We start from the raw sequence: 11,410 nt of genomic DNA, 5'->3' as shown, positions 1-11,410 counted from the left end.
TAGACAGGGGCTGGGAATGGAAGGACCCTTGGGAGAGGGGAGGAGCTGAGAATGCAGATGAGATGGAGGAAGGGAGACTGTCGGGAGGGGAGGGGAGTGGGGAAGAGGGAAGGACAGAGGTGAATTGGGAGAGGCAGGAAGAGGCTGGGAGGTCACTGAAGGGATGTTAGGGTCTGGAGTGGGCCTGGAGGAACTGGCGGTGACATTCAGGCACTGTGAGGAGCTAGAAGGCTCTGGGAAGAAAGGGGAGACATGTAATGGGAAGAAGTGGGGTGGGAGGGATGGCCGCAGGGGGCCTGGGGAAAAGTGGGAACTACAGGGCCCCATGGGAGGGGCTGAGAGAAACTCCTTCACCTAGAGGTTAAAACTCCCCACTATGATTCATAGATTTCTCAACTTCTCCTTGTAGTTCTACCGGTTTTCACGTTCCCCCCTTCAGGGCTGAGTCAGGTGCAGCCTAACTGGAATCCCTACCTCCACTCTGGTCCCACTAAAACCCACCCTCCACGAGGCAATAAAGCAAATCACGTCCTCCCCTTGCTTGTGCTGGGGGAAGAGGGAGAATCCCCCTCTGCCCTTTCCCTTAAGGTTCTTATGGCTGGCCAAATAATTAACAAGACAGATTAGCAGGAGAAAATAATACCAAGTTTAATAACACGTATACATGGGAGAAAGCAGGGACACTGCGTTTCTCAACACAGTAGCAGAAATTCTCGTCTTAAATACCATGTTCAGCCAATGACAAGGGAGGATGTTGGGGGTGAGGGGAGTCAGTTATAGGAGATTACCACTAAAGCACAGTAAACAAGAGTAAGGTTATTATGCAGATTTAAGGCCTCACCTTCCACATTGATAAGTTTCTAGAAATGAGGTCATCCCCCCTCTTCCCAATACAGAGAGGGAGATACCTTTACAAATGGAGATTTCCCTTATAAATGTAAATGATTGTCTGGCAAGTCCTCGCAGGGCCATCCAGAGAATGTGGCCAGAGAGACAGAACTTCCGATAAAATGGGCTTGTTGGTGCCTTTTCTATTGTAACATCTATTTTACATTATATTACAGCCATCAGATAGAAGATCTGTTCCAGGAAGGAGTTACTATGTCAAATTCTTTAGGCAGTTAGTGGGGGAGGTCAAATGTCCGTCAGAGAAAACAATCAAGGTAAAGGGATATATTTTAGGGTGGCCAAATCTTGATCTCCCACACTTGAACGCCTCCAAAGCTCCCGTACCCTGCACCACTGCCCTCAAGGCCACCTCTCACCTGGCCCCACCTCCCTCACCTGGTCTCACCCTTCCTATGGCCCCACCCCTCACCTGGCCCCACCTCCCTCACCTGGTCCCACCCTCACCTGGTCCCACTGCTCCTATGGCCCCACCCCTCACCTGGCCCCCCCTCCCTCACCTGGTCCCACCCTTCCTATGGCCCCACCCCCTCAGCTGGCCCCACCTCCCTCAGCTGGCCCCACCCTCACCTGGTCCCACCCCTCCTATGGCCCCACCCTCACCTGGCCCCACCTCCCTCTCCTGGCCCAACCTCTCATCTGGCCCCACCCCCTCACCTGGCCCCACCTCCTTCTCCTGGCCCAACCTCTCATCTGGCCCCACCCCCTCACCTGGCCCCAACTCCCTCATCTGGCCCCACCCCTCATCTGGCCCCACCTCCTCACCTGGCCCCACCCCCTCACCTGGCCCCGCCTCCCTCTCAGTCCTCAAGCCTCTGCCCACCACTGTGCTGTTTTCCAGCCTCACCATCCTCTCTGCTCTTTAACACTCCAAACTGGAACCAGGGTCTGGCTTTTGCTCCTGCTGCTGCTTCTGTCTGGAACGTTCTTTCCCACACAGGACTTAGCTGCCTTCTTACTCCTCAAGTCTCAACTCAGATTTCACCTTCTTTAGACAGGCCTTCTCAGACCACCCTGGATAAAGCAGCCCCCACCTGGCCAGTCACTGTGAACCATAAAATTCGTTTAATGGATGTAAACTATATCTCAATAAAAAACAATCTGTCTCTCTGATCCTTCTGAAGAAGGCAAGAACCTTAGTCTGAGCTCAGAGTCCTCCTGGAAGCAGATCTGCGATAAGGATTTATGTGTTAGACAGTTGCTCTGGGAGGTGATGGCAGCAAGCTGGAGAGAGGAACAGGAGAGTGGGGTGGAGAGAAAGCCGCTGTGAGTGTGTTGCTGAGGTCTCTAGTGAGGGCAATGTGGGCTCAGTTCCCCTGGGGACCTTCTGAGGGGGTGTAGAAGGCTTCTCAGAACTGTCCAGTGAAGAGCTAGTGGGAGCTCCCATCCGTCAGCTCCCATCCCCCACTGGTTGAGCGCTGCCTCTGGACGCGTTAACTCCAGAAGTCCTGGAGCAGAAAGTGAAACACTCTTGAGGCGACAGGCTGTCATCCTGAGCCCCAGGGACAGTTGGCTGCAGCTCTGGGCGGAATTGGAGGTGAGATGGGGAGGCTGTGAGCCAGGACACCAGCAGCATCTGATCCGTGGGGCTCTTGACTGCCCCCCACGCTCTTCCCTCCCAGCTCCCATGTTCTTGTGATCCAAAACTCTAGTACCAGCAACTAAACATAATAAAATCAATGCCAGTTATTTGGATTTGCCAATATGTTTAACTGAATTACTTGCTCATTATTGCTTATTGCCGCCCACTGCTTCTTTCTAGGTTCATCTTTTCTTTTACGTTATGTCTGAAAATGTATTCAATTTGCCATTACTCTTGAAACATAGTATCGCTGTGTCCTCAACTCTAGATTCAAGTTTATTTTCCTTTATCCCTTTGACAATATTATTTTATTATCTTCTGGCTTCCAGTGTTGCTGAGGAGTTTCACATCAGTGAAACCTGATGTCAGATTCTTGTTTCTTATTTTTAGGTAATCTGACTTTTTTCTGGTACTAGGATTTTTTTTTTTTCCTGATCCTTGATGTTCTGAAGTTTTACTGAAATGTGGAACTAGTATGGATTTTTTGTTTGTTTATCATGCTTAGCATGTGGTGAGATTTTCCCCAATCTAAGGATTTATGGTTTTTTCATTCCTGGAAAATCCTCAGCTATTACTTCTTTAGCAATTTCTCTCCCTCACTCCTTCTATCTATCTGTTCCAGATACATCAATTTCGATTCTCCTTGTGTCCAGTTTTTTTCTTTCGTATCTTCCATCACTTGATCTCTCAGTGCCGTGTTTTCAGAGATTTCCGCTGTTCAGTCTTCTAGTTCACTACGTCTCCCTCCAGCTGTGTTCAGCTCCCCTTTTGAGTTTTTCTAACTGTAATTTTAATTTCCCATATGTCTAATGGGCTCTTTGTCATTTGTCCTACTCTTATTTCATGACCTCCTTTTGTTGTTTTGCAGTTGCTATCCCTTTGATTTCTTTGAGGACTTTAAAGATACCTACTTTAAAGGGCTTTTCAAATTGCGCTAAAACTTTATTTCCTCGGCTATCAGTTCTTCTATTTGCCAGGTTTGTTTGCTCCCTCGGTGCTCTGTGATTCCCGGTTGAGAGGTTATCCGGAGATTCTGTAAAACCCAAGGGTGTGTGCTAGTGGCCTCTGCTTGGCCTGTATCTGGCTGGGCTCCAGACCAGGGTTTCTCAGAAGTGTCCACTGTGGGCCTCCACTTCATGTGAGTGATGCATTTCTGGGACAGTCCCTTTGAGTTTGGTGGCTCTGCTGAGGGCCCAACCACAGGCATGTGACTTTGGTTTTGCCATGACCTTGAGGGTGAATGTAGCTGCTCTGTTTATGTTCACCAGCTGGCAGCACAGGTCCTGAGGCCAGCCAGGCTCAGGACCCAGCCGGGCTTAGCATTTGCACCCTGGCCCACACACTACAAATTCAGCCCTACTCTCTTCCCAGCCCCTGGGTCTGCCAGCCTCGGCCCCCTTCTCTCCCTGCAGCCCCCTGTCTCCTTTCTTTTAAGGAGTAGTCTCCATTTCTTGTCTACAAACATGGCCCTCTCATGTTATTACTTTTTAAAAATCACATGTCTATGTGTTTGGAGCAGAAGGAGATGGTTTTAACCATCTTTAATGAGAAGCAATGTGACTTCTCCACATAAGCTAGAACCGTTATTAACTAGATGTTGTTCCATGAGCCGATCTGTAGAAATAGACACACCCAGAGCCGTGTTATTCCTTGACTTGAATTCTAACTACTCATATAGGGCCTGTTTGGACCTATTGGTGACCAGGTCTGGCTCAGCTTGGGGCAACAGGATAACAGTGAAAGCAACCTGTAGTTTTTACCTAGAGTCAAGTTCGAAGCGTGTATGACTATCTATTAATTTTATATAACTAACATATATATGTATAATGCTCACTATGTGTCAGACATAAAGGCCTTTGTTTGTAAGAGCCTTATGAACATGAACTAATTTAATACTCATAACAATCCTAAGGTGCAGATACTATTATTGTAAACCCCATTTTACAGATAGAAAACTGAAGTGAGCCATGAATGAGATTCAGAATCCTGTGTGCTTAGCCACTCCCCTATGTTGTGTGTGTGCGTGCGTGTGTGCGCGTGTGCACTGGCTTGCACGTGGGAGTGGGCAGCATGACATCAAACTCTGACTGTGGTGTGACTTTCCACAGCTAGGAGTGGAATGAGGAAGAAGGACAGAGGAGTGGCAGAATTAGGGAGCCAGCTGCTAACACCGGCCCTGCCCCGGACCAGTTCTGCCCACTGCCTCCCTGCCTGCTCACATGGCGTGGGGCTGGCCTGGTCTAGCTCAGAAATGGCAGCCTGAGGGCACCATGGAGGCCTGGCTGCAGCAGGGGCAGTGGTGCTATCCTCTCCCATCCCTGTCCCACCATCAGGAAAAATCTGTTCACTGCAGACTGTAGGGACTGGGCGCTGGAGGCCGGGGAGGAATGTGAAAACAGCTTCTCCTTACGAAAGGGCTAACACGCCACTCCATAGCTATTCTTTTTTTTTTTTTTTTTCCTGTAGGGAAGATTGGCCCTGAGCTAACATCTGTGCCAATCTTCCAATTTTGTATGTGGGATGCTGCCACAGCGTGGCTTGATGAGCATGTCGTAGCTCTGTACCCAAGATCTGAACCAGTGAACCCTGGGCCGCCGAAGCGGAGCACGCAAACTTAACCACTATGCCAGTGGGCTGGCCGCCATAGTTACTCTTCATGTCTAGGGAGACATAGAGAGATGGGAAGAGAGACAGGAATAAGGATGGAGGGGAGAACAAAAAATACAGAGAAATATAGAAATATGGAGAGCAGAAACAGAAAGGTGCAAAGACAGAGAAACAGACACAGAGACTGTGAGACAGAGAAAGACATTCCTGGAGGGTGTCTGAGATGGAGGCTGCTGGGAGACCGTGCTGGGAGTGAGTCAGAACTGATGGAGGGGGTGGCAGTGCAAGGAGTCAAGCCCCTGGGGCCCAGAGAGGCTTGGAGTCTTTGGCGAACCTGGAACAGAAGGGCCTCCAGCCAGAGGTTCCCCATCTACCAGTGTGGTCCTTCATCTGAGGGTGGGGCTGGGGCTGGAGTAGGGCTGTGTGTGTGTGTCCAGTCCCCTCCCTGGGGTACTGGCCCAGTGTACCTGGAGCTGGGGACAGGTACCCTGACTCTCCGTGCCCTCCTCCTGAACAGGGCCAGCTGTCCCCCTCCCCTGCCCCGTGCCAGTGTCAGGTTCCAGGCTGTTCCCTGGGGGAACTTTGATCTAGAAAGAATGAGAATGACCGATCCGGCTCCTGCCCAGGACTGAGCCGTGTCACTGAGACCTGGCCTGGGCTGCCCCTACCGCCTTCCTGCCCAATGGGACACCAGGCAGTTACTCTGGGGCTCAGGAGATGCAGAAGGGTTCTTTCCTGCTCTCCTTCCCTCTCTTGTTCTCTCCGCCTCCATTCACTGTGCAATCACTTGTTCATGACTCATTTACTCAGCACCCCTCCACTCTTTCATTCATTGAACAAGCATTGGCTGACAGACCTGGGGGCTGGGTGATGGGGGCAGACAGATGAGTGAGACAGGGTCCTGCCCATTCAGGAGCCCCTAGCCTGAGGGGAACAGGCGGAGCCACACAGACACAAGCCAAACAGAGATCACTACTCAAGAGAGACACAAGCCCCATACTGGAGGAGGGAGACAGGGCAGGAGAGGAGGGATGCATTCCAAATGGCATTGTGAGGTGGGGAGTGGAGGTGAGGAGTGGTGACAGGCTTCATCAGGGGAGGCTTCCCAGAGGAGCGTTTAACCTGGGCTCTGCAGATCTGAAGAATGAGTTGGAGTTGGTCAGACAGATGGCAAGTGGAAGGGATGCTTCAGAGAGAGGGACCAGCGCAGGCACAATGGCAGAAGTGAGATAGTTTTGTGTATTTTTCCGGAAGGGCCTTGAATGGCACCCTGCAGCATTCACTTGTCGGTGGAGGGGATCCGTGGGTCAGGGGGACAGTTCTGTTAGAGCAAGTTGCCTCTGAGGTCTCGTAGGGGAGGTGGCAGCCTGGTGGCCCCGATGGTGGTCTCGGCCTTCCAGGCCTTCCCAAAGAGGAGCTGGGGCTCCCTGAGACCTCCCGTACAAGCCCCCGTCCCAATGAGTCTCCTCGGCCTTCTGAGGAAGCCCAGCTTATCTGTCGGCTGCAAAGGGCCCCAGAGGGCCCAGCCCAGCCCCCTCCTTGACCTGCCCTCGCCACCCCCACTGCTCACTCTGAGTGACGCGGCCTTTTGCTGGGCTGAAAGAGGACACTGCCACTGCCCGGCCTGCGGGGCCCCTGGGGAAGGCCTGGTCAGCCGTAGCCCCAGAGCTCTGGCTCCTCTCATCCTGGAGGCCACTGAGCTGGGCCCTATAAATAGCCCTGACAGGGGGAGGGGAGGCAGGCCAGGGAGGGCTGGAGGAGCCAGGCCTTTGGGTGGGAAGTTGTGGAGGGGGCAGGGAGAAGGAGCCTAGAGTTTGAGGCCCAGTTCGGCCCCCAAACGATGACTGCTTGCCCCTCCAGGTCTCAGGGACCTGCGGGCTGGTTCTGGGGGCAGCCAGGCTCTCCAGGGCTGGGAGAGCGTACACGCAGGGACTATTGTTCTGAGAGGAGGGGCCAGTCCTCCTTCCTCCCATCTCTGGGCGGGTTTCTGGAGGCCCAAGGGTCAAGATATTAGCTGTGAGAGCCCCAGGCTGGGCCTGTCCCTCCCCAGCGACCACTTCCTCAGTCCCCAGTGGCCCAGGACAAGTAACGGCAGGTGTTTGCTCCACTCCTGCTTGCCTGAGGCCTTGGACAACTGCTTGCTCTTCCTGGACCTCAGTATCTCCTCTGGGCTCTGCAGTTCCCATGGTGGGAACGGGGAGCTGGGATGAGTCAGTGGAGACCACGCCAGCACATGGGGTCAGGGCTTAGGGGCTGGGACCCGAGTGGGAGGATCCTGGAAATGGAAAATGTGAGCCCAATGGCCTTATCTGGGCTGGAAGCAGCTGTCTCCACTCCACACCCTCCGCAGCCCCGGCCTCTGGGGCAAGGACTGCAAGCCCCTCCACTCAGGGATGCGTGCTGTTGGTCCTCTAGGTCATCTGGGCTCCAGCATAGGCCTGTGCGAAATTTCTTCTCCACTGCGACCAAGAGGGCCCACATTGGTCCAGGAGGGCGGGAAGCTCTGCTCTCTATTATGCCTCCTGAGATTGGGGGCACCTTTAGAATTTTATATGCAACAGTCTGCAGAGCAGCCCCCCAGCACCCAGGACCTGTACCTGCTAGAGACGGACTGGACTTCTGGGTCTGGTTAAAGATTCAGCCAGAAATGGGGCATGTGACATGTATGATCGAATTCACACACATGCTCACACAATGATACACACAAACATTTGATATATGTGAGCATATGTAGACATACAACATACATGTACAAGCATGTGTGGAGTATCAGCAGCATAGGACACATCCTGATGTCTAAGTTGGCACATGTACTGCAGGCACATACATATGTGTGTGAATAAACACATGTTCACCGCCTATGAGCAAATGCATAAAAATCCCTCCCATAAACATGGGTACTTGCAAATGAACACATACCCCACACGCAACATATATGTGCAGGTACGTGTGCAGGTACTATAGACTCCCTAACTCCCACGGCTTTCTTCTATACAGGCACACCCCACACATGTACATGCTAGCGTGATACCTGCACAGACATACCCTTAGATATGACAAGGGAAAAAGATGAACATTACAAATTTCCATGTGTGTCCGGCAGAGTGTTCCCTGGGATGGAGTTTAAAGGAGGGTTTGGTGGAGGGAAGCTGGAGCCATCCAGGGGACAGGGTCTCTTCCTGACCCCCCAGTGGCTTCGGGGTTCCAAGATGGGCCCCAGTGGCTCTGCTTCAGGCAGGCAGAACTGTGGGGCAGAGGGCAGGGCCCCATGTGTCCCTCTTCTGGGTCCCGGCTGGAGATGAGACTCCAAGACTTGCACACCCTGGGGCTTCTGCTCCTGCACAGCCTCCACTGTGGCTCCTACCTCCCTGCTTAGCACTCCCCTTGGCTCCTGAACCCAGCAACCTGGCAGGAAAAGATAAATATAAGCCCTGAGTCCCCACCCTTATGGATCTCACAACATGGCAACCGTCTCCAGGACAGAGGCTGGATTTCAGGATTTGGGAGGAGGAGCACGGGTGTGGTATGTGTGCCAGGGGGGCCCAGTCCTGGAGCGTACTTCTCCTTTGAGTCCTTGTTAGCTTGTTCCCTTTGGGTGCCTGCAGCCGTGGACCTGAGGAATGGCCCACGACTGCTTTCATGCACCTTCCCCGGGATGAAGCTGGATTGCCAGGTCCTTTAGTCCCCAGCAAGCTGAGGGCTGCATGGAGGGTGTGGCAGGGCCAATCAAGGCTGACAGATAATGGGTCTGGCCTGGCCCATGACCCTCCAACCTGAGCCCTTCCTGGCCGAGGGGCTTGGGGGGACCCCCAGTGAGGTCAGGCCCAGCAAAGGCTGAAGTGACCTTGGAGAAAGGCTCTGTGTAGTGCCTGTGAGCCCCCCAGGGCTCACCATCCCCTCTAATGCACCCTGTCTATGACCCATCTTAGTGAATGAACCCTCACACCCCCAGATACCCAAGGCAGCATTTGGGGACCATACTGGCCTCTCTTCCCTCCCTCTGTCCATGGTCCATCCATCCAGCAGGCCTGTTGGTCCCACTGGCTCTCCAGTGAGTTCCATTTACCCAGGCATTCAATCACCCGGTGTTTATTGAGCACTTTCTAAAGCCAGTTGCTCCTCCAGGTGTGGGGATGGATGAACGCCTGAGACGGACAGCTCCTGCTGAGGATGGGGTCTATCGCGTGCATGCAAGTATGTGTATGCACTGTGCCCATGCACGTGGACCTGGGCTGCAGAAGGTGGAGAGGTGGTACTAGGCAGGTGGGCAGAGGACTGCCGAGTCTGAGCCGTCCCACTTCTCATGTCCTTTCCCCACCCTGTAAGCCCGACACGTCTTCTAGGACCTGAGGAGTCTGAGGAGTAGGTGGGACCTTGAGGGCAGAGGTGGAGGCAGGTGGGTGTACAGAGAGGGGCTGGGCTGGAGGTGGAGAAGTGGGAGTCGTCAGCATGGGGGAGGGTGGGTATGCCACCCAGAAGGGGTCTGCCGGTGAGAGGGAGCAGGCCCAGCTCAGAGCCCTGGGCACCACCACAGTCAGGGGGTGAGTGAAAGGACACTCACTCAGGAAGGTCGCTAGGGAGGAAAAGGCACGGAGGTGGGAGGGGAGTCAGGAGAGGGAGAAGGAGGAGGAATGGTTCACAGGGGCTATTGCCAGAAGGCCAAAGGGGGTATTGGAGACCTCCGAGGAGCAATTCCAGGGAAATGGAGCCTCTAACCACCCTGGGGAGCAGGAAGGAGCTGCCCAGACTTGGCCGAATTTGACTGTTGCCCTGGGAGGTACGCTGGGGCTAGCATGCAGGAAAAAGAAGTTTCTCGAATGTGGGCCAGGGCCCTGGGTCCAGTCCTGTCTTGCCATGCCTTGCTGGCCTAGGGCCAGTCGCTGTTGCTCTCAGGGCCTCCGTTTCCCCATCTCAGGTCCCTGACTCGAACTTCATGGTTTTGGCCTGGCAAGGATTTGATTTTGTGAGGTGACTGGGAAGGGGACGGCTTGTCCCACATCCTGCTTCCAGCCTAGAACCAGAGTAGATCAAGGGACCAGCAGGCAGTGGAGGGGTCAGAACCAGGCAAAGGAGTGCTGGAAGGGCAGGCGCCAGAGCCCCCAGGCCTTGGTGGGAGGTCGGCGTCCTAGCCGGCTGACATCAAGGCTGGTGAATGTGGAGGGAGTTTAGCTTGGTTCATCAGCTCTCACCTCCCTCACAGCCTGGTACTGGGCAGGGCTGAGCTGGAGGAGCCGGAGGGGGCCCTTGAGGGGGCGGCTGAGAGGAGCCCCCAGGCCTGGGAGCCAAGCTGTAGCCTCACCCCACCTGGCATGGAGCCAGCCCTTGGTGGTGGTGGTGCTGGTCTTCAGTCTGCCCCCTCCCCACCTCCGCCTTCTCTCCCTGCCCCTCCGCCCCTCTTCCTCACGCTCTTGGTTCATCTCTCCTGCTCTCCTAGGCTCATCTCCAGCTACTGACTCAGTGGTCTGATGGCTGAGGGAGAGGAGCCAAGGGGCATAGTTTGATTCCTGCACTGCCTGCCTTCCCAGAACCCACAGTGAGCTCCATCTCTGCCCTCAACAAAGTCCCTACTTCAGCAGTGATGCAGCCCTGCCCTGCCCCCATGCAGCCCCTCCCAGATACTCTCATGGTGCGTCAGGAGAGATCAGATAACCCACTTGAGGTGGGGGAGTATGGATGGATCCTGGGCAGCCAGTCTCTACAGTCTACCACTTCTTCCTCCGTATTAGGGTTCCCCCCCCAGAGACCCCACCAGCCTTCCTTCTGGAGGACAGGGGAAAAGTCTAGACCCCTGCCCACACCCACCCCCCACCTATACTGCCAGTCCAGGCACATGCCCAGGTGCACATCAGCTGTGGGCCGGGAATCAAGCTGTCCGGTCCCTCTAAGACTTCCCCACATGGTCCTTCCCGGGGTCCTGCAAAAGAAAGGACTGGGCTTTTCAGGCTGAGACCAGGATCTTCAAACTCCAGGCTTCTGTGCTCAGACCTGTGAGGGCTCCGAGTGCTATCTGGGGCAGAAGCTGCAGCAGCAGCATCTCTCACAGTCTCTATCCAAGATTCTACTCACAGAAAGAACGCAGGCTCACCCTGTCCAGACGGCTACTTGGAACACACACTCACACACATGCACGCCTTTTGGCACTTGACTTTCTCATGAAATAATTGCTGGAAGGCTCCTTGGATTAGGTAACCCAGTGTTCCTTCCTGTCCCCATGGTGGAGGGGGGAAAGGGGGGGATCAGCGCTCCGCATCTGTTAGGCTGATCCAGCTCCTTTGGGGGCAGTGCAGGCCAGTCCAGGTCTGTGGCTCCAAACAT

The sequence above is a fragment of the Ceratotherium simum genome, chromosome 16, assembly GCF_057802395.1.
Source record: "Ceratotherium simum simum isolate JZ-2026a chromosome 16, ASM5780239v1, whole genome shotgun sequence".
NCBI classification, from domain to species: domain Eukaryota; kingdom Metazoa; phylum Chordata; class Mammalia; order Perissodactyla; family Rhinocerotidae; genus Ceratotherium; species Ceratotherium simum.
This window is presented reverse-complemented; position numbering follows the sequence as displayed.